This window comes from Lissotriton helveticus, chromosome 8 (genome assembly GCF_964261635.1).
Source record: "Lissotriton helveticus chromosome 8, aLisHel1.1, whole genome shotgun sequence".
NCBI lineage: Eukaryota > Metazoa > Chordata > Amphibia > Caudata > Salamandridae > Lissotriton > Lissotriton helveticus.
Window position 1 is genome coordinate 938,043,529 of NC_136069.1, and position 19,276 is coordinate 938,062,804.

General features: G+C 47.3%; 1 protein-coding gene across 1 annotated transcript in view; it reads right to left on the reverse strand.

Moving 5' to 3' along the window:
• LOC144773831 (interphotoreceptor matrix proteoglycan 2-like) overlaps positions 1-19,276 on the reverse strand; it is an 896,924-nt gene that overhangs the window by 832,402 nt on the left and 45,246 nt on the right. The window lies entirely within an intron of this gene.

Here is a 19,276-nt window from a genome sequence, read left to right on the forward strand (position 1 = left end):
CACCTTCGGCCCAAAGTAGAGGCAGAACTGCCCCTCTTGGAGCAAGCAGGGATCATTGAGAGGGTGAGCGACCCCACCCCATGGGTGTCACCCATCGTCGTGGCGAAGAAACCGAAGCAGCCCGACGCTGTCCGCATCTGTGTGGACATGCGGATCCCCAACCTCGCCATCAAACGCGAGCACCATCTGACCCCAACGGTGGACGACATCATTGGAGAACTGTCTGGCTCGAAGTGGTTCTCGAAGATGGACCTTCGGTCAGGGTACCACCAAGTTCCGCTCCACCCGGAATCGGGCCCCATCACAACATTCTCCACACACGCTGGGCTCTGGCGCTACACACGCCTTAACTTTGGAATATCAAGCGCCGCGGAGGTGTTCCAGAACATCATCAAGAACGTTCTTTGAGGGCTGGAAGGCGTCCTAAACGTCAGTGACGACATTCTGGTGCATGCGCCCACACTGGAAGAGCATCTCAGACGCCTCCACGCAGTGTTCACTCGGCTCCAAGATCACGGCCTCACCCTCCATCGTGAGAAGTGCGAGTTCCTATGCAGGAACATCAGCTTTTTCGGGTACCGCTTCTTCGACCAAGGGATAGGCCCAGACCCAGACAAGGTCAAGGACATTCAAGACGCCCCGCTCCAACATCAGTGACCGGTGTCCGCAGCTTCCTGGGCATGGTCACGTACTGCAGGCGGTTCATCAAAAACCTGTCTGACCTGACTGGGCCCCTTCGTGACCTCACCAAGTCCACCAGCCACTGGGTATGGGAAGCGGAACAGGAAGAGGCGTTCCGGAAGACCAAAGCCGTGCTCTCAGCCGACACGACCCTGGCGTACTTTGACCCTCAGGAGAACAAAACAGGGTCCTGGCTCTTAACCAGCAAGGCTAAGTCAAATCTACTGAACCAACAACACAACTGCCAGTACTGGGCTTCACTTAATACCTATTTTACAAAGATCTGTTATGAATCAAACATATCAGTCTGTTATAATTTACGTCACTAGTTTATTTTAGTCATTTTTTTCACTAGTCAAAATGTTTTTCATTTTTTCAAAGACATTTCTTGTGCATATACAAAATATATACAAAATATGTACAAACTAATACAAATTTTTACAATGACAAACAATATCTTTACAACTGTACACCACATCCACAACATACCATACTCACTCCATACATTCAACCCACATTCACATCACATACAACTTATACCTCTGAGGTATAGGCCTTTGTCAACAGGAGTACTTCCTTAAACACATTCATGGACCCTACGTTTTTTCATATGACTTGTGTGTTCAAAAACAAAATCAGTTGGAATATATCCTATCATGTCCTAACCAAGTCCTTCTACTTTTTATTGTTGACAATGGGCCAAAAGAGGTTGACGCGTTTCGAACCCCCTATTGCAGGGTTCTCCTCAGGACCAACAAGACTTCTACAAGACAAAAAAACACATATATACCAAATTAAAATCCCTATTCAATCTGAAAACGTATTCACTCGTAACAAAGCCACCAACCGGCTCAAATCCGCCAACCTTATAAATCCTGTGAATGGTGTCTCATAAGATGGGTGTTGTGGTGTTTTCCCAATTATCTACCCATGGAAGACAGAATCAGACATACTCATGACACACTACCCGTATCAGTACTGAACCCCCGATATGGGCTAAGTAAGCAAACTTGCACTCACCTTGTAAGCGTTGTATGTTTACTGGGGGTGCCTGGAAAAAGGGAGCAAAAAAGGCGATTGATTGGTATCCAAACATTACGACAAGCAGTATGCTCATTAATGGAGCCCTGGCTGTGCGGAGCTTACCCGGTCTTGGCGTTATAGTCGCTTAGCCAAGCTCGGTACTCATTCCGGCGTGTCTTTTTTTACCGAAGCAGATTCAAAACTTCATTAACGAGTGCACTGCGTCCTATGGAAATTGAAGCAGAAACATATGACACGGCCATTCACACATTATATCAGTGAAAAAGGCATTTCTTTGTTTGAGCCGCATTCTTACTTTCTCTTACAGCGTCTCGAGCATAACCGATGCAGCGAATTGACGTTCCTACCAACACTCCTTTGTTTCTAAGTCATGGTGCGGTCACGTGACCGCGCTTTTCTTAAAGGGAAACACATCGTTGAATAATATCCCAACTTTATTAATGGTTGTGCGATAGATGAATGGACTTTTGTGCTTGGTGCATCCCTGTTTCTTGAACTCAGCGGGTGCAGTGCATTGTGGAAAAGCTGGTTCAGAAGGCAAATTACTAGCTGTGCAAATGGGAAAAACGTCCCAACTTTATTGGTGATACCTCGCGACTGTAATGTCATTAGTCAATAAAGTTTGGCTCCTGGACCCTAGGTGAACGCCTGTTCCTTGCTCGAGGGACTGATACCGGCGCAAAGCATTATGGTAGTGCTAGTTCCAAATGCAGGTTTTTTGGCTGTGTACAGTAGTGCTGATATTGCAAGTCTTAGGGCATTAGGGTTTAGTTCAAAATTGGCATGCAGTTTGGACACTGCCTATAGGGTTGTGGCAGGGCGTAATGAAGCTTACAGAGCCGCGCTTTCTCAAAAGAATGACAGATTGCGCTCATTCACCAGGCAGGTTGTACTGGCTTTTTAGATGGTGCTAATACTGAACAACTTCCGGTGAAAAGAATAGCCCCAAAGGTTGGATGTCGGGTCGACGGTGCAGTACAAAATTCTGTTTGTCAGGGAGTGCCTTTGAAGATTTCTGAAATCTCATTTAAACCAGTTGTGGCAGTGTTATATTTCATTATTAGCAAAGCTTCTCGTTGTGCCAATTTAGACTCCATATCACCTCCTCGTGGATCCTGTTCGATTTTGGAGATGATTGTCCAGCGTAGGTCCTCTTCTTTGTGTTCGTGCGAACTCCAGTGTTGGACCAAAGGCGCATTGGGTAGCTGTCTTCGTATTCTCGACTTGTGCTGAGTGATTCTCTGCCTTGCTTCCTGCGTGGTTTTTCCAATATATAATTTTGGGCATGGACACCAAATCCCATAAATTATATTCCTTGTTAGACAATTAGTGAAAGTCACATGTTTCCAGTGTGTTCTGTCAAAGGTGAACACTGTACCTTCCTCTGTTGATTCGCAGCAAGTGCAATTTCCACACTTGTGGTGTCCAACAACTGGAGGTAAGCCCATCATTCCTCTTAATGTCGATTTTGGTTCACGGGGCAAAGCTGCCCACGCAATGTGATTTGCCACACTTCTCTCTTTTTTGTACGCAAAAAGGGGCGATTCTTGTAAGTCACAGTGCAAATCTTTGACCAAATGCCAATTTTGCATTACCATCCTACGCAGTTGGTGTGTGCTAGGGCCAAAGGTGGTAACACAAACAATCCTTTTTTGTTCCTGTCGTATCTTCTTCTGTAACAATGTTTCCCTCGAGACCCACCATGCCCTTCTTAGTGAGTGTTTTAAAAGTTTTTTAGGATAGCCTCTTTCGAGTAGCCGTTCAATTAGGCCATTTGCATGTATGAAATATTCCTCCTTACTGGAGCAATTTCTTCATACTCTTAAAAACTGCCCAAAAGGCAAGTTTTGTTTGAGGCTTCTAGGGTGGTGGCTTGTGTAATGCAATGCTTTGTTTCTATCTGTTGGCTTACGAAACAATGTTGTCCGCAGTGTGCCTTCTGTTGCGTACACTTTAACATCCAGAAAGGTGATGCTCTTATTGGATGCAGTGTGGCTGAATTTAATGTCCTCTGTCCTCATGTTGAGCCATGTGACGAATTCATTTAGTCTGTCCTGTGATCCTGACCAGATAAAAAATAAGTTGTCAATATATCGCATGTATTTTGTGATGTATTCAGCAAATGGGTTATTATTATATATGAATCTGTTCTCATATAAACCCATAAACAGGACAGCTAGCTCCGGTGCGAAGGGGCAGCCCATGGCTACCCCCTTAATTTGATAGAAGAATTCAGTGTTGAATTGAAAATAATTCTTCTGCAGAGCAAATTTGGCCAGTCTCATAATGAAATTTGTGGGGACTCTAGTGGGTTGCTCCCTTTGATCCAGAAAAAATTTCAACGTTTCTTTTGCCTGTTCCTGTGGTATTTGCATGTATAAAGACACGATGTCCATGGTTACCATCAGTTGATTTGTCTCATCAAACTGAATAGATTTTATTTGGTTGATGAATGCTGTCGTGTCCTTTAAATGCGCTGGAACTTTATCGACAAACGGTTTTAAGAAGTAGTCGATGTACTTTGATACTGGTTCTGCCAGAGACTCGCAACCTGAAATTATTGGACGGCCAGGAGGGTCGTTTGGGTCTTTATGCATCTTTGGCAAGACGTAGAAGACCGGTGTTCTTGGATTCTTATTCTGGAGGAAGGCCAGTTCTTTTGGTCCAAGGATCCCTAACTCATGACCCTCTTGGAGGATATTGAAAAGCTCGTTTTGTAGCTCCCTTACCGGATTATGATTGATCTTTTTGTAGCAGGTTGGATCTTCAAGCTGACGTCTGACTTCCTTCTTGTATCTATTGATGTCCCAGAGGACCACTGCTCCTCCTTTATCCGCTTGTTTTATTATAAGCGATTTGTCATTTTTTAAGGAAAAAATAGCATCCTTCTCACTCTTTGTTAGATTGAAATTGACAAATTGTTTCTTCTTCTCCAGAGCAGTTATCCCTGACAGTATTGCCCTTTCGAATGTTATCACCTCTTTTGGGGTTTTACAGGCTGGCGGACAAAATTACGATTTCTTACGGAGACCCGTGACGTCCGTACTAATTAATTAGCTCTGGTGTATCTTTAAAGAATGTTTTCAGGTGTATTTTCCTACAGAATTCGATTACTTCCAATTTCAATTACAAAATCAGTTGGTCTTACGGCGACAAAGGAAAGTCCCTTTTCAAGGACGCCTATTTCTGAGGAGGATAACAACCGATCTGATAAGTTGAACAAAGACGATACCGTTAGCCCCTGTAATACTGACGTCTGGTCCTCATTTCCCATGGTTGGTATCGGGGGCGTGACCGGCCTCTTCCCCGCTGTTGACCTCTGACTAAAAAAGGCTGGGGATTTTGTTGCTGATTCTGTTGGTTGCTCCTAGTAGCTGAATTGCTCCTTGAATCACTCGTGTCCGTCTCTCCTCCCGATGAGGAAGAAGTGTCAGAAAATGTTAGGAACTTATTCCTTGATCGTCCCTGGTTATCCTGAAAGAACCTTCTCTGTGTTGGTCGAGTATAAAAATCCTGCTGTAAATATGGATATACGGTTTCCAATGAAAAATTATTTTTATCAAGTTCAAACTTATTTCCTTTCTGGGTTACAGTGTAGTCCTTGAATTCTAGGATTTCCTTTTCGATTTTCTCTAGGAGATCTTTAGAATCCGGAATTAGTTGGTTATTTTGTATTTCTGTTTCTAGAACTGCAATTTCTTGAAGTTGTTTAAGAGAGATCCTCTGTGCCGTTTCAACAGTAAGGACCATCAGGTCCCTACTACACTAAGGGCCAGATGTAGGTCGCCAATTACCGGTCGGTAACGGCCGATTTCGGCCGTTACCGACCGGTATTTGGGATTTGGCATGTAGGGGGCATTTTATTTACAGAATCGGTATATTTACCGATTCGGTAAATTTACAGAATCAGTAAAATACCGAATTGGTAAATTTACTGATTCTGTAAATCAAGATGTAGGTGGCACTGTAATCAGTGCCAGAGGCCCTTACCGAATCGTTATTTACCATGGAATACTATTCCATGGTAAATAACGAATTCCAGTGTACATGCACATCTGTGCATGTACACCTGTGCCATGTGGCACACAGACATGCCCTAAGGGCATGTCTGTGTGTCACATGGCACACAAGCCAGAAACAGGGGTGCAACAGGGTGTCAAAGTGACACCCTGTCCCCCTTGTAAAATCGGTAATTTTACCGATTCGGTAATTACCGAATCGGTATTTGCTAATGAATCCTATAGGCTTCAAGGCCCATAGGAATCTATGGCAAATACCGAATTATTTACCTACATAGCAATTACCGAATTGTAAATACCGAATCGGTAAAACTCTGTATTTACCATTTGGTAATTTGCTATTACCTACATCTTGGCCTTAGTCTCTATCCCACTGAATCCTTTCTTGTATTCCGGATCGTCAATGAAAACCATTGGGGTATTCCGTGTTTGTAAACCGGACGGGATTGTTCGTGCTTGCAAATGTAGAACAAGAAAATGACCGTGTAAATCGGTTCTTATCTGTTTTTTGCGTAGCCTAATTAATTTGTTCTATTCATTTTGGGGCTTTGCTGTCAGACTTAAGGTGGCAGAGGCGAAAACCGGTGGAGCTCTGATAAGATTTTGGATGTGTTCTTCGCTGTACGCGAAGCTGTCTCTCTCAGACTCTTGACAATGACTTGAGCCGGTTGGTGGCTTTGTTACGAGTGAATACATTTTCAGATTGAATAGGGATTTTAATTTGGTATATATGTGTTTTTTTGTCTTGTAGAAATCTTGTTGGTTCTGAGGAGAACCCTGCAATAGGGGGTTCGAAACGCATCAACCTCTTTTGGCCCATTGTCAACAATAAAAAGTAGAAGGACTTGGTTAGGACATGATAGGATATATTCCAACTGATTTTGTTTTTGAACACACAAGTCATATGAAAAAACGTAGGGTCCATGAATGTCTTTAATGAAGTACTCCTGTTGACAAAGGCCTATACCTCAGAGGTATACATTGTATGTGATGTGAATGTGGGTTGAATGTATGGAGTGAGTATGGTATGTTGTGGATGTGGTGTACAGTTGTAAAGATAATGTTTGTCAGTGTAAAAATTTGTATTAGTTTGTACATATTTTGTATATATTTTGTATATGCAGAAGAAATGTCTTTGAAAAAACGAAAAACATTTTGACTAGTGAAAAAAATGACTAAAATAAACTAGTGATGAAAATTATAACAGACTGATATGCTTGATTCATAACAGATCTTTGTAAAATAGGTATTAAGTGAAGCCCAGTACTGGCAGTTGTGTTGTTGGTACTTTGACCCTCGGCACGAGTCACAGCTAGTGGTGGACGCCAGCCCAACAGGCCTCTGTGCCGTTCTAGCTCAACAACAAGCCTGTGGCGAGTGGACACCCGTCACCTACACAAGCAGAACCCTCACACCCATGGAGCAACGCTACTCGCAAATCAAAAAGGAAGCCTTTGCGATCTTATGGGGATGCCGTCACTTCCACATCTACCTTTATGGGCACCCATTCGTAGTAATCACAGTTCACAAGCCCCTCATCCCACTATTCCAAGGGTCCTCATCACGTCCTCCTCCTTGGATAGAGAAGTGGGTACTACAACTCCAAGAGTTCCAGTTCACCGTGGAATACCGCCCAGGCACTTGTAACCCTGCCGACTTCCTGTCGCGACACGCCCGTCCCGTCACCAAGCCGTAAGTGGCCGAAGCCACCGCCATAGAAGAATACGTCAGGATGATCATTGAGTGATTCCGACCCCTCCCAATTGACCTGGACAAAGTGATAAGAGCCACGAAAGACGACAACTGTCTCCAGATTGCCATCCAGGCCCTTGCCGCAGGAGACTGGAGGCCCCTTCAAAGCCCGACGTCGTTCCGCACCCCGGAAGCACAAGCCACGCTGAAGGCGTTGTATCAAGTGGGCAATGAACTGTCCGTCTCAACGGAAGGTTACCTCCTGAGAGGCTCACATCTCGTGTTGCCTGAATGTCTGACTCAACAAGCAGCCCTTCTATCGCATGGAGCGCATCAAGGAATATTGAAGTCAAAGAATCGCCTGCGAAGCAAGGTCTGGTTCCCAGGTCTAGACCGACAAGTGGAGTCCATTGTCCAACGATGCCCAGTGTGTCTAGCGACTAGCCTCCCAAACCGTCGTGTGCCAGTAATCACGGAGGATGGCCCCCTCCTGTCTGTGGGAAAGAGCCAGCGCCGACTTTGGCAGCCTCCCAGGCGGGAAGTACATGTTGGTGGTCGTAGATGATTTCTCAAGATTCCTGGAGGTGGAAATGATGACTTCCACTGCAGCTTCGGAAGTCATACCCAAGCTGGAGAAGATGATAGCCACTCATGGCCTCATCAGCGAGCTACGCACGGACAATGGCCCACCCTTTACCAGCACGGAACTATCTGAATATCTTTTGTCCCACCAGATTAAGCACCGCCGAGTGACCCCCAGGTGGCCCTCAGGCAAACGGAGAGGTGGAACGGTTGATGCGAACACTAAACAAGACAATCCAGATAGCCCTGGCCGACAGCCAAGCCCTGGAGCTGGCACTCTATAAGTTCCTCCAAGAGTATTGCCTGACTCCCCACTGCATCACCGGCATTCCCCCGAGCAACCTCTGTTTCGGCAGAACTGTGACGGATACCATCCCACACCACCCAGCGTGGGCAGCGTCTCCGACCCCTCCGAACCAATCAATGGAGCGGAGAACCAAGACCAACCAAGACGCGCCCCGAAGAAGGAGAGCCCAGGAAAGCCCCCTTGCTGTAGGCGACCGGGTGCTAGTGCGAGACCGCCACCCAGGCAGGATGTTCCGGATGCCTTTTGAGGTAGACCCATGGACTGTGACCGGGATCAAAGGCACCATCGTCACCGCCTCCCGGGGACCAGAGAGAGTACCAGTAACATCTCGTTTTTCAAGAGGATTCCCCTGGATGACTTTGAAGAATTCCCAGCACCCGGTGAACCCGACCACGAGACGCCTAGAAGCTCGTCTGAAGCAGGAGAAGATCGCAGCCCTCGCCCAATCCAGAGCGGAAGGAGCGGCCTAACCACCCCAGAGCCGGAAGAACTGCCGCAGCAAGAAGCGCATAACAGCCAAGGGACCCCCAAGGCAGACTGCTCTGAAGACATGTTCCTGACCCCTCCGACTAGAGACAGTTAGAGCCGGTACAACCTGCGGCCCATCCGCGGCCGTCCCAGAGGTACCAGGACTTTGTTGCCCGCTGCCGATCACGGTGAACTGGTGAGATGATGCACCGGGGCAAACCAAGTAAGACTGTTCCTGATGGTTAAGTTGCAGAGACTGAGAGATGTTATTTGAAAAGTTTGCAATATATGCTGTTCATAATGTTTTGCATTTTTGGGTAAAGAAGGAATGTAATGTTGCCTCTGGGTCAGGCCAACCCACCTGACACGCACTGAAGGGGGGTAGCAGCTAATGACCCCGAGAACATGAGTACAATGAGCTGGCCCAGCGTCCGCGCGGGATGTACGCACTGCAATTAATAAATAGCCCAAGGCTCTGGGCGTGGTTTCAGTTAGTTGCTGGCCACCACTGTAACATCTCATGTCCGTGTGTCTATGTTGGCAGCCCTGCCCCCACGACACTACATAGATCTTCAATAAGTGAGGCAGCCAACCAACACGTGGTATTCCCAAAATGCAGGTTGAGGCCAACTAGCATGAAAGAATTAGAATATTGTAAGGCAAAAGCTGGTACAATATCTGCTAAAGCAGTTCTAAATTGCGAGGCCAAACCAGGCGAGCGATAGAAGGGGAAACCCGCTAGGCTACAAGTGCTATATAGAGTTAAGGTAAAAAAGGCAGCCTTGCAGACCACAATCTTTATTTCTGTAAAGGTAGAAGGAAGAGTATTTTTGAAAATTAGCGCAATCCCTCTCTCCTGCCAAACTGTCTATCCAGCATCGCTATAGCATAGCCTTGTGTAATTGCGGAAAGGATATCAGGGGCCGAGTCTGCCAATTGCCAAGTTTTGGAGAGGAAGAGCGCATCTGGCTGGTGATCTATTAAGAAGTTGAATAGCTCATCCCTGTGCTTCTCAATAGAGTGACAAATCAAAGAGTAACATTAAGCAGTATAGGGGCAGTAACTACCTTGAGGCCACCTGAAATCGACTTTAGGAGGGTGAAGCCACACTTACCATAGCCTGTATCACCCTTGAAGATATCCATAGTATGCAGACAATCTCCCCCAGTAGTAGGGGCAAGTGAGAAAATCTCCTAGCATTATAGTGTTTCTTGTCTGACTCTGCACCAGCAGGGGTCCTGGCCCCTGTCGCAGTCCAGGCATGGATGGGTGCAGATGGGATGCTTTTCACAATCAATATGTTAATCTTACTGTTTTTAGCGTAACTTTTCTTAATAAACATTCCGGGATCTAGCCTTTATCATTGGCTTGTCATCATAACCAACTTAACCCCGTTGTACAGAGCATAAAGTCAGAAAAATATATTAAATTACATTGATCAAAGCAAAATACTATCTCTCATAACAGAGCCTAATACAGATTATGTAGTGCACATCTTCAATCCCCACATTTTTTCGAGTCGATAATCAACACCAAAAACCCTTGCCTACTATAGTAATATGTGAATTTCCATGTAACAAAGTACCTGCCTACAGGCATCTACACAGTGTAATAACAATCCTCTCTTAAAAGCCTATTGTCTTTAATACATGCTTTTCACAACAAGTAGGTTGGAACTAATGGCTTTAGTAGTATAATGTTTCATAATAAACAGATCAAACATATGAAATCTGACATGCTTTTTCCAATGAACTGATGACGCCTTCATTCTTTAATATAGGCTTTACACTTTACCCTCCACAGGCCTATTCAAGTGCACATAAGCTGGCAGTCATCATGCATACAGTCATGTATTTACTAATATTTAGAAAAATATCACTTGCAAAACAATATGCCACCCCTCTAAACAAACCCTAATAAGAATCATTACAGTGAAACGACCCAGGATTTGACAGAGTAGGTGGCTAATGTCAAAACCCCTGCCTACTGTGGTAATCTTCGAAACACCATATCTGTTTGTAGGCTTTAATATAGAATCATAACCATACACACATAAATGACTACAGACTTTAACATTAGATTTTCATGAAAAATACGTCGGGCCTAGTGCCTTTATCATAACATTTGATAACAAACTGATCTGGCCTATAACGATGATCATTGACTTGCTACCATTACCAAGTCAAACCTACTGCATCATAAATTTTGCCACAAGCCAAAAAGTGCAATACATGCACTCGTTTTAAAGGAAGACCACACGGTCTGCACAATCAAATCGTGCACCCAGTATTAAGAGAGGCCAACATGGAGGAGGAGCTTGGCGGGCATCCGAGATGGCCGCTTGAGCACAGCGCTCTCCGGACCCTCGCCGCCCCCGGCATTTTATCCTGACTGAATCCTGATTTCTTGCAAGACTCCGTGTGGAGGACGTTTGGCTGATCAGCCTGGCACCTTTCAGAAATTGATTTGGATCTCTTATTCCTGAGATATGATGGTCTGAACTTTTGGACTCCGCCCTCGAGGTGCGCCCGGGACGGGGTGCGGTTCTGTAGCCGTCCTGGAATTGAACAACAACGGCAGGAGATCTGGCCTTGTGGGTCCCCCTTCCTAAGTTTCGGTTTCGATTCTGTTCCGACTTGGGCCACGGGTGTGACTATCGAGTTGCGGCTGAGACCTGGAGGCGGATCGGCTGTTGGGTTTTCCTGCGGACTATTTGCTGGCTTGGCGACCTCTACCCGAGTTGTGCCCCTCATTTTTGTGTACTTTTGATCCTTTGCTTTGGGTCTCGGGCCCGTCGACCCTGGTGGCTTGTCCTGTGACGCATCTTCAAAATGGCGGGCAGAGGGGACAGAGAGACGCGCAAGACGAAAGCACCTCTGCGCGGAGCCCCGGTTCAATCAAATGTCATGGACCGCTATACTCATTCTAAGGGGTCCCCCGGAGCTGCCCTGCCTGGTTCTGGTACAGCGTCCGAACGAGTTTTGGAAGAGTAGGCGGAGCCCTCCCTACAGGACATCATGGGCGCCATCTCGGGCGTGAGGGAATCCACCGGCCTACAGTACGAGGCCTTGGCCCATAAACTTGACACCGTGGCTATTGAGGTTAATCTTATTCGTGCTGATCTCGGCAAGACGAATGAGAGGGTGCAATCGTTGGACATTAAATCGTCCAGCCTCACGAAGGACGTCTCGGAGCTCCAGACAGAAGTCGGAAATCTCCGTCGGGTGCACGACTTCATGAGCCGACGTCTGGAGGATTTTGAAAATAGGGCACGTCGCTGCAATGTTCGCCTGGTTGGTGTACCGGAGAACCCTGAACCCCACTCGGTGGATCTCCTGGTTGAGGATCTGGTCTTGAACCATCTTGCCCCTTCCGGCCTTACGAAGTTCTTCACGGTGGAACGCGCACATCGTGTTCCAGGGGGCAAGGTTCGGCCGGGAGCCCCGCCGAGACCCATTGTAGCGAAGCTTTTTCATTATAGAGACCGGGACGCTATCCTGCAGGCCTCACGGGTGAAGGGCCCGGTGGCCTTTGAGAATGCTACGGTGAACTTTTACCCGGACTTTTCCCAACAAGTTCAGAAACAACGGATGGAGTTTCGTGGGGCCAAGAACCGTCTTCGGGATCGGGGCTTACGTTATGCTATGCTCTATCCCACCAGACTTCGGATCGAGTATAATGAGCGTACCCTTTTCTTTGATCGCCCAGATGCTGTTAATGACTGGCTAGACTCCTTGCCTGACCGTGCTCCTGAGACTGAATCCGCCGCTCACCCTGGTGGTGCCGAAGGTGGTGTGGAGATCTGACTGTTTGGCTCACATGTCTTATTTTGAATACATTTTCAGGAATGTTGACCGGCGTTCCTCTGCATTGTGATTATTTTATCTTTCTTTTGTTACTTTTCGTTCTTGATGTTTGTCAGGGGCGGGTGGAGCGGAGACCTTTCCTCCTCCGGGGTCTTTGTGTAGACTAGGGGTTATGGGGCGACAGGCACACTGCAGGTTGGGGTGGCTCTTTAGCTTTTTGCAGGGGTGCAGGGTGGGGGGTGTTTCCTTTCAGTTTGGGGGAGGGGGGCTGGGAAGTTCTTTCTTTTTTGTGTGTTGTTTTCAAGGCGAATTGCTCCTGTGTCTGCTGCTGTTTCTGGTGTCTTGCTCGTGGATGAGGGGTCTTGGCTCGGGTGGTTGGGATGGGGGGTAGAGGGTTGAAATTTGTTTCCTGGAACGTTAATGGCCTGGGAGATCGTATTAAGCGCAGTGTGGTCTTGAATTGTATACGACGTTTGTCGCCAGATATTGTTTTCATGCAGGAAACCCATTTGATTGGTAATGTTTGTAATGCGATGAATAGATGGGGCTACCGCCTTGTGGCGCACTCGGGGTTTACCTCCGGATCTAGGGGTGTGGGTATCCTTGTTCGAACCTCCCTCCCCCTAGCGATTGACGAGGTGATTCAGGATGAACGTGGGAGGTATACTGTCTTGGTGGGTAGATATGAGGGCCGCACCCTATCTCTCTTTAATGTTTATGTTCCCCCGGGTTTACAGACTTCTACCTTCACTGATTTGGGCCGTGTTTTGTTAGATCTCCCTGAAAGTACTCTCTTCCTGGCCGGTGATTTTAATTCGGTGCTTTCCGGCCTTCACGATCGCCATCCCCCTAGGGATACTCCGCAGGCTCAGCAGTGGTTGGGTGGGTTTCTAGATACCTTTGGCCTTGTGGACTGCTGGCGACTTTTGCACCCCACTCAGCTCCAATACACTTTCCATTCTGGGGCTCATGGCAGTCTGTCTCGGCTGGATTATTTCCTGATGCCCGCGGCCCAGTCGTCAGCGGTTCGCGAGATTTTGCATTTGCCAAGGGGTATTTCTGACCACTCGCCGCTCTGGCTTCGTTTCGAGGTTGGGGTGGAGACAGCGGGCCGAGTGGCTCCAATTAACCCATGGTATCTTTCCTCTCCTGAGACTCGTACCCTCTTGCTCAAGTCCATAGATGCATATTTCCTGGAGAACGAGGGGTCGGTCCCTTCGGCTGTGTCCCTGTGGGAAGCCTTTAAAACTGTGATTCGTGGACAGGCCCTCTCCTTGATTGTTGAAGCCAAGAAAGCCGGGAGGAGGGAGGTGGTGGACCTTGAGGGGGAGATCTCTGCTTTGGAGGATGAGTTGGAATCTGGTGTCACGCCTGAGAAGCTCCATGCCCTGGGTCTAAAACAGTTTGCATATAAATCCCTGGTCACAGACGCTGCTAAGGTGATGTTTCGTGAGCAACAAGGCAGATTGTACGATGTGGGTGATAAGGCGGGTAAACTCCTAGCGTGGTTGGACAAGAAGGAAAGAGTTAATCGTGTGGTGCCTGTGATTCAGTCTGCGAGTGGTGAGAATGTGACTGATCCGACTGCCATTGTTGATCGTTTTGCGGAATATTTCCGTGTTGTATATGCTCCCGTCTCTGAGAGGGACGTGGCTGACTCCCGCTTACTCTTGCGCGATATCACTTTGCCCTGTGTCACCGACCTGGACCGTATTGCTTTGGACTCCCCTTTTACGAATGATGAGATAGCGACTGCTATCCGTTCGCTCCGTTCGGGCAAGGCGTTGGGCCCGAACGGGTTGCCCATTGAGTTGTACAAGCTGAGCCCCGATAAGATGGCGCCGTATCTTCGCGCCATGTTTCTAGAATCTCGTGAACGTAACATCCTTCCCTATGATCAGCGCCTGGCGACAATTGTTGTCATCCCTAAAGATGGTAAACCACGTGACCTCTGTTCCTCATATAGACCCATATCCCTGTTAAATGTTGAACCCAAGGTTTTGGCAAAACTTTTGGCGACTCGTCTCCTTTCGGTTCTCGGGGATTTGGTCCATCCGGATCAGTCTGGCTTTATCCCGCACCGCAACACTGCTTTGAATCTGCGACGCCTTCACGGCGTGATGGCGAGGGCGGGGCTTCTGACTGAGCCGGCCATTTTGGCGTCCCTGGATGCCTCTATGGCCTTTGATACTGTGGAGTGGCCCTATCTATGGGCGACTCTTGAGAAATTCGGATTCGGGTGCGAGTTTATTAGCTGGATTCAGTTGTTGTACGCGGAACCTCTGGCACAAGTTGTGGTAAACGGTAGAGTGTCGGCTCCCTTCTCCTTGGGCAGGGGTACCCGTCAGGGTTGCCCCCTGTCCCCGTTGTTGTTTGCGCTCGCTCTTGAACCATTGGCGGCCTGGCTCCGGTGGGAACCGCCCCTTAAAGGGATTCGCTGGGCCCCGGACTTCGAAGACCGCGTCTCGCTTTATGCGGACGACATCCTTTTGTACCTTACTTCCCCTCGCAAGTCTTTAACTGTTTTATTTGACGTTCTTGTGTCCTTTGGCGCTAACTCAGGCCTCGTCATCAATTGGACTAAATCCTGTGTGTATGTTTTGTCTGGTGTCTTGCCTCCGTTGCCGAGCAGACTTCCTCTTCAGGTGGCCAGGGATGGCTTCCAATACTTGGGGGTTTTTGTTACCTTGGACTCGTCCCTTCGTTTTGATCGTAATCTCCTTCCCCCGTTACTTAGGCTACGTTTGGACGTTGCCCGTTGGCGCAGACTTCCCCTGTCTCCCCTGGGTCGAGCGGCCCTGTTTAAGATGATGTCATTGCCGCGGTTTCTCTATGCTCTCCAGAATTATTTTGATCCTATCCCTAAGTCCTATTTTCGGGAGATTGAGAGCCTTCAGAGGCAGCTTATTTGGGATGGGCGTCCGCGCATTGCTCTCGCGAAACTTTCCATCCCGTGGTATGATGGGGGCATGGCGCTCCCCGATATTAAGAGATATTACTGGGCTTCCCATCTGTCCGCTATCAATCACGCTATGTTTTCGCCAGGTCGTAATCCGGCGTTTGAAATGGATAAACTTCAGCTTCCGGGAGGTGACTTTAACAGAGTGCTTTACTCTCGCTCCGCTGGGCGCCATCTTGTGGGACCTACATTGACTGCTTTGACGGTGTGGCGTGCCGCGAATGTGAGCTTGGGCTGGGAGGATCGCTTGACGTTGGCGACGCCGCTTTATGCTTCAGAACGTCTGGGCGGTCTTTGGTCTTCCAAGGGTTTCGACCGTTGGGACATGATTGGGATTTCCAAGGTGGGGGATGTGTACTCTAAGGGTTCTGTGCGTTCGTTTCAGGCCCTCCAGGCTGACTATGGCCTGAGTGGTCGGGAATTCTTTCGTTATTTACAGCTCAGGCACGCCCTGGCTTCGGTGTTTGCTCCTGGTGAGATTCCACCTGACTCTTCCCCCCTTGAGGACCGTATCCTTGATGGACATCTTCCTGATAGCACTATCTCCCTGATCTATAAAAAGTTGATTAACAATCGGTCCGACTTATTGGCCCGACTTCGGGAATTGTGGATGGGAGATGGGTTAGAACTTGATGATGAGGATTGGCAATCAGCCCTCTCCTCCCCGAAGGAGGTGGCTATTCCGGCTCGTCTCCGTCTGGTTCAATTGAAGATCCTTCATCGGGTGTACGTGACGGGACCGCGACTGGTGGTGATGGGCTTTTCCTCCGATGGATTGTGTAAGCGTGGGTGTGGTTTGCGTGCTACTTTCCTGCATATTCTCTGGGAATGCCCGATGGTGGCTGCTTATTGGGCGGCCGTGCTTGAAGTGATGGCTGTGGTGACAGGTGTGTCCTTGTGTCCGGAACCTCGTCGATGTCTTTTGAATGTTTGGGAGCCCACGGACTATTCGGTGGCACAGACTAGATGGGCCACCCTGGGCTATATGGTTGCGAAGCGAGACATTGCACAACTCTGGGGGGCCTCCAGGCCCCCTGACCTCTCGAAATGGGAGGATAACATGGATTGGTCCATGTTCCGTGAGAAAACTGTCTACGTGGCCAGGGGCAGACCCAGGGCATGGGTGAAGGTGTGGGGTCACTGGAACGACTACCGTGGCGACATTTGTACTCCTCCCCTTGTGGGCACTGTTGGGCTTGCCCTGTCTCCATAGGCAAGCGTTCTTGGAACCTTTCATATAGGGGTTGTGCTGGTGTCTCCGGCCCTCTCCCTCCCCTTTTTTGAACTGACTTTTGTTTCCCTCCCCCCCCCCCCTCCGAGCTCCTCAGTGCTTGGTGTTTTGCTACTGTACTTCTGTTGCTGTCCCCCCCCTTACATCCATTGAGCTGACCTTCGGTACTATACTTTCGCCTTTGTGTGTGTTTGTTCTTTCATATAAATAAAATCTGTTTTTGTCCTGTAAATAGTGTTGAGTATTGCATTGTTGATTGACTTTTACCTCTGCGGGCATATATGATATGTGTCTACTCCTCTTTTAGCGGCCGGCCCGTGTGGTTGTAGGCCCATCCTTGTACTTTTTTGCTTACTCAAATAAAGGTTTATAAAAAAAAAAAAAAAAAAAAAAAAGAGAGGCCAACATGCGAGTTAACTCTAAGCCCCTCTCACAGTTGGAATCTGAGAACACTTTTATGTTGATCACATAAGGACACTTGCATTGTCAAGTTAGACCTAAAAATTCATCTAGGTTAAAGGCTGCCCTCCTCCCATCTGTGATGCTGCTAGAGAAAAACACTATAAATTATCTAGTTATCCAAGACACTTTAATAGAATTATATCATGAGCTTGCCACTGAACGTTTAAGCTTAGGCAGCTGGATAAATAATACAAATGTAAGCAGCTGCGTAGAGGGCAACCACTTTTTTGTGGAAGCACACAGCTTCTGACCAATCAACTCCTTGCTCCCAACATTTGGGTGGAGCCAAAGCCCTTATCCTGGTGATTCTCACATAATTGTCTGGTGACAGGTACAGTTTCAAAAACGCACAAATAATACGCCTGGTTGTGTATTCAGAACGACCAATCTTATCACCTGCACTAGTAATCGTGGGTAACAAAGCTACCTTTTCAGGACAAGAACCCTCACTCGCATGAGGGTGACATTCTTCATCACTGGGTTCCCTCCTCACACCTGGACTGCTGGGTCCATGGTTTGGACTACAACTCTCCTGAGGGGAGGAGCTGAGGTGTTTTTTGAAAAGATGAGCCATAGCGAAAGGGTAGTGAAGGGCAGAGTGCAGAAAAAGTGTCTTATGGTGATGAATAAAACTATCTCCAGGGTTGGCATATTCCTGCCCTAGCATTTTAGCGCCTGCAGCCTGTCTCTAGGCCACATGACAGGGTGAAGCTGGCGGTTGGGCATTGTGCGTTTCTCCTAGACAGCCACACACATTAGAGAGCTTAGGTGTGTGTGGATGGGCCATCACAGGTAGGATGAGAGGGTAAAGCTGGGTACTGCCCCACTTACACATGAATAGGTTGTGTCTTGCCTCCACACAAAGAGCTGCATATCCCCTGTAGTTAGTCTTGAGCCAGGGCAGGGGTGGCAGGAAACCTAAGTATTTCAAAGGGAATCTTCTAGATGTTTATCCCGCTTCAGAGAAGGCACCAGGATTAAATATTGGACCTCAGACACCAACTCTTCAATACACTCCTGGATCTGTACATACTAAGAAAGGGGCAATACTGTGCTGCTTTGTGCTTGTAGGCGCTATTTTCACCCATAGCTCTAAAATTGCCTATCTCCAGTTTTGCTAATGGGATTTTTGTCATTTGGTATTAATTTATTTATTACATTTTTCTCAATTTTTCTAAATTGGTGTGGGAGTTTCCTTGCATGATTTTTTACATTATCAATGTTTGAATTGCTTCATACATACTTTACACATTGCCTCTGAGTTAAGCCGGACTACTCTGTGCCTAGCTACCAAAGGATAAAGCATACGTTAATTTGGGGTGACTTCATCCTGACAAGGATTAAGGTTGCTGCTTGGGTAGGGTTTTAACCCCCTCAACCAGTAGCCCATTTTTCTACATATTGTAAATACAGAAACCATGTCAAACATGCTAGGAAGGGGTTCAGTATGATGTAACCCTGCAACTAAGGAGAAAGGGGTTTCATGTTTTGAACTGTCTGACAAAAACAATACTAAGGTGATTTGCATTGTATACACTGTGACAAATGCAGTGGGAATGATTCTACATTGTGAATCTGTGACAGGCCCAATAGAATCTCCTTGCTAAACACCATACGAAGAGGACAATTGCAGAAGGGTTTAACATTGTGAACTCTGTAATGAACACAATTGGGAGAGAATTTACATAGTGAACTCTGTGACAAATACATTAGGAAAAGGTTTTACACTGCAATATTTTTCATAAATGCAATATAAAGGGGGTTCACATGGTGAACTCTGTGACACATAGAATAGGAAGGGGCTTTACATTGTTTACTGTCTGACAACTGAACTAGGAAGGGGTTTTATATTGTGAAAACCATGACCCACACCATACGAAGAGGCTTTACCTTGTGAACAAATACAATAGCAAGGGGCTTTAAATTATGAACACTCCTTCAAATTCAGTACAGAATGGTTTAATACATGTCTACCTTTTTAGGTCTGGACACAGTAAATGCTTTGTGTCATACAAAGAGACTTAG